Source organism: Chenopodium album, chromosome 14 (genome assembly GCF_948465745.1).
Source record: "Chenopodium album chromosome 14, dcCheAlbu1.1, whole genome shotgun sequence".
Lineage (NCBI taxonomy): Eukaryota > Viridiplantae > Streptophyta > Magnoliopsida > Caryophyllales > Amaranthaceae > Chenopodium > Chenopodium album.
This window is the reverse complement of record NC_137847.1, coordinates 39,183,198-39,187,475: the sequence shown is the minus strand read 5'-3', so window position 1 is coordinate 39,187,475 and position 4,278 is coordinate 39,183,198. Positions and strand designations below refer to the sequence as shown.

Below are 4,278 nucleotides of genomic sequence, written 5' to 3'. Positions count from 1 at the left end.
AGTCGCAAATCCGTCGCAAAAATGGATTTGCGACGGATTAGCAACTACTTTGTTTAGTTGGCAAAGACCTCGTCGCAAATCCATTTTTGCGACTAATTTTTGAATAGTCGCAAATTTAGCGACAGATTTGCAACGACTTTGCAACTGCTATTTAGCGACTAACTTTCAAATTTTAGTAACTAAATCATTGTCCGTCGTAAAATATATGCGACGGATTAGCGACTACCGAAACTAATGTTTTAAAACTACTTTTGCGACGGATTAGCAACTACAAGACCAAATGTTGCGACTACAAGACCAAAATTTTGCGACTACAAAGAGTATATTTTTGCGATGGATTTGCAACTAAAGGCCAAACTTTTGCGACTATTGAGACTAATTTTTTTCGTGACGGATTAGCGACTACGAGACCAAAATTTTGTGATTACAAAGACTAATTTTTTGCGACAGGTTAGCGACTACTGAGACCAATTATTGCAACTAACCAATTAGTCTCAATAAGAAATCTACTTTTGCGGCTGATTATTAATGTTTGGAGACCATAATTTAGTGACGACTAATATCAACCACAAAAAAGGTACCCACGCATAAATTCAATAACCAAAATTTTAATTTTATTCAAATATCCAAAATATCATCATCAATTTTTGTATCATTGTATTAAAAAACAATATTGATAACCATAAGACTAATTGTTTCAAACTTCACCTCTCATATGACAATAAGATCTAATGACAATATACAATATGTAGTAGGGTGAGAAGTAGGATCTCTCTTGTAGTACATTTGTGAAGCACTCCCTATACTGTAGACTTTTCCATTCTTTTTCCTATCTACAACCTCCAAGTAGACTTTGTCGGAGTTTATCTCAACTCCTTTGTTCTTATATTCCTCAAGTTTTTCCATATATTCTCCCTGCATTAAGATATGTATTAGTAACTATGGTCTCAATTGTTAAAACTTAAGAGACTAAAAAAAAGGCAACACTTATAATAAAATAATTAATGTAAACAATTATTAGAAAAAATTTCGACAGAATCTCCTTTGTAAATTGAACAATTCCCTCCAATAGGGTATGGCTTCAAAACCTGTTTCAATTCACATTATGCCATACCACTTTAATCATTTGATTAACGCAGGCCAATTATTCTCATTCTCTAGCTGAATCACACAAACAAATAAATAATCTATAATATCTAAAAACATTAACTACCATATATTTTTTTTGTAATCTTAGCAAAATATATAAGTATAGTCATACCTTGACTTGATAAGTCTTTTCACCCATCAATTCAATTTCATCATTGCCCACATCAATGAAACGAGTGCTCTCATAGACTTCGGCAACAATTGGTAAAACTCCATCCTTTTTCTTTGCCTTATTAGAAGTTGTTAGCACTAAAAAAATAAACAAAAAAAACGGGGACATATAAAAAGGAGGAGTAGGGATTGGCTTAGTTAGGTATTATGTGGTAATTGTATCCTTTAATGTTCTTTCTTATTTATTTTACAAAAAGTAGCCCAACTTCCCTCATTTTCTTTACTGTTCTTTCTGAATTATTTTGCTCTTGCTTTAGTTGTGAGAAATCGAGTGAAAGTAGTAGCAGTTCGTTACATAATAAAGGATAGTTCATAGACCCTATAAGTAATGTCTAATAACAGAGCATAATACCAAACACTTGATTTATTCCAAATTTTTAATCCAAAAACTCTGCTGAACTGCAATGAACCAAGGAGCTGTCATGCCACGTAGACTGATGACGTATACAAGGAGGAGAAGAATGAACAAAGCAGCAGTAGCACATCACATCACACCAAATGACAGCAACCCACCAAATTATCACACATAGGACATGGGAGTAGTTGAGATCCTCTGTCAGCATTGTACATATAACAAGGGGAGAAGGGGCAATGGGATTGGTAGCTAATTTCTTGTGTAATTCAGTATCCCTTGAGATTTTTGACCTAAAGTCATAGCCCTAGAGATTGGTGGCCTGAAGTCACCCTTGTAGTAGCCGTTATTGTTAGAATGAAACCCATCCTTTTTTCCTCAGTTTCTTATTTCTTTAAAGTTTGCATCATTATTGCTTGTTGTCTTATTTTCTGGTGAGTAATAGTCTAGTTCGTTACATGAACACATAAATAATGGCTAATACATACCAGCAGATACAACTAGACATTGCACAAATATAGTTCAGAGACCCTATATATAACATCTCAGAAGAAAAAAAAAACACAAGCCTACAGGGGCTACAACTATATCAAGTATGAAGAATATCACAAGAATAACTTTGAACAAGCTCTAACAAGCACCACACCACAAGAATAGCTTTGAACAAACAAGGTTAAACTCAACTCATCCAAACGGAACTAAAGATAAGTGTAAAAAAAAATGAACAACTTTTCAACAAGATTGACATAGAATTTGACACTAGTGATCTGATGGGGTCCAATTACCGGTCCAGGAGTTGGAAAATGGCTAAATCTACTTAAACATATACGATTGTTGCATCCAGAATATTTGATTTTAGAGTGCAGAGTGCCCCTGTTGCATCCAGAATATTTGATTACTCATGCTTGAAAATCTGATTCTGGTGTAGATAAACTTGCTAGAAAAACATAACAGATTAAAATAACAATAGATTATCCAACCAACAGATTAACATAACAACACACTAACAACAGATCGAATGAGGTGCATCAATCCATAAGACATGTAAGTTTTGTTATAGGTTTTGGCTTAAAGTTTCTTTTTAAAAAATATGACAGTTAATGGATGCACATGTAAGAGGCCAGTGATCTAATTGTCTCGGGACATAGGAAATGGAACTCTGCTCTAATATGAATTGCTTTCCACAGAGATTTAGAGACTCTACCAGGCCATGCTTTCCACAGAAAATTAAAGACTCAAAGCTAATATTCAAACATATAGCTTCACTAGTTTAAGAGCAAGAAAATGTCTCAAATTGAAAACATACCTTAAACTCAATGAACCAATGATTCCTAACCATAGTCCTCAATACTAGCAGCAGCACACTCAACTCCCACTCATCCACCAAATGCACCACACACCAAGCCACTATTCCCCCAACAACAATACCAACAACCATACAGTAGCCACGCAACTAGCAGCCATGCTTTCACACCCTATCAATGCACCACCTACTTCTCCCTCGCACCCATTCAAGAAACCCACCGCATTTATTGTCATAACAACCAGCCAGCAGCACATTAGGCTAAAAAACATAATAAAGTCAGAGCAAAACAAGAATTCAATGGAGTTCGAGCGAACCTTAATACCCTTTATCCATTAATTACCCAATTAGAATAACACTCTAACCAACGAACCCCCCTTCTTCAGAAAATATATTTAACAACGAACTAATACAGTAAAAATATAAGGGTCGAAATAACCAAAATTGGGATTCATACATTGAAAATAATTAGGGATTTTAGCAAACTCAATCAATTTGAATGATTTTTCATTAATTGACTTAAATTACACCATGGAAACCAAATTAAAATCGATAATTGGATAAAAAATTCAATGATAACCCTAACATTCGTACTTGGCAAATTACAATAAGCAAAGATAGAAAGGACGTCAAGCGTTTAAAGTTACCTGGGAGGAGACGTGGTGGCGCACGGAGGCAAATGAAAAGTGACGGTGAGGGTTGAATCTCTGTAAATTGCCTTCTGCATGCTTTTTTTTTATTTTTTTAAGGAGGAAGAGTTTCTGTACTGTATTGAACAATTGATGAATAAACTTAAGGCATTAAGAGTTACTTTTTTTTTTTTATTATTTATTTATTTTTTATTTTTATTTTTATTTTTATTTATTTATTTTTTTTATTTTTTTATTTTACGAGTAACTGATTAATTTAGTTATTTTTTTTGGGGGGGGGGACCAAGGGTTTTTTATTTTCTTTTTTTAATAAATTTTAAACACAATAGTAATGACTACCGATTTTGTTGCAATATTAGTCGCAAATTTTAAATTAAAAAAGTTTGAAAATCATTAACCCAACACTACAATTTATAGTCGCAAAACTTATAAGAGCGTCGCAATTTAGCGACAACATTGCAACTATTGCAAAATGAGTCGCAAAATTTGCGACTACTCGTCTCAGTCAGTCACAAATATAGTTTTTGCGATTGATTATTATAGTAGTCGCAAAATTCAGTCGCAAATTAGAAATCGCGTAGCAACTAGTGCAAAATCAGTTGCAAAATTTGTGACTACTCGTCTTTTTCAGTCGCAAAATATTTTTTGTGATT

The 4,278-nt window shown here is 33.8% G+C and overlaps 1 long non-coding RNA gene across 1 annotated transcript; it reads right to left on the bottom strand.

Annotated features, from left to right (window-relative positions):
- Nucleotides 1-590: 590 nt before the first annotated feature.
- Nucleotides 591-4,008, bottom strand: LOC145579220 (uncharacterized). The gene is made up of 3 exons (XR_014099092.1): nucleotides 3,623-4,008; nucleotides 2,979-3,236; nucleotides 591-915 (listed from the first exon to the last, which is right to left on the bottom strand). It is a non-coding gene; the product is annotated as an uncharacterized LOC145579220 (long non-coding RNA).
- Nucleotides 4,009-4,278: the final 270 nt, after the last annotated feature.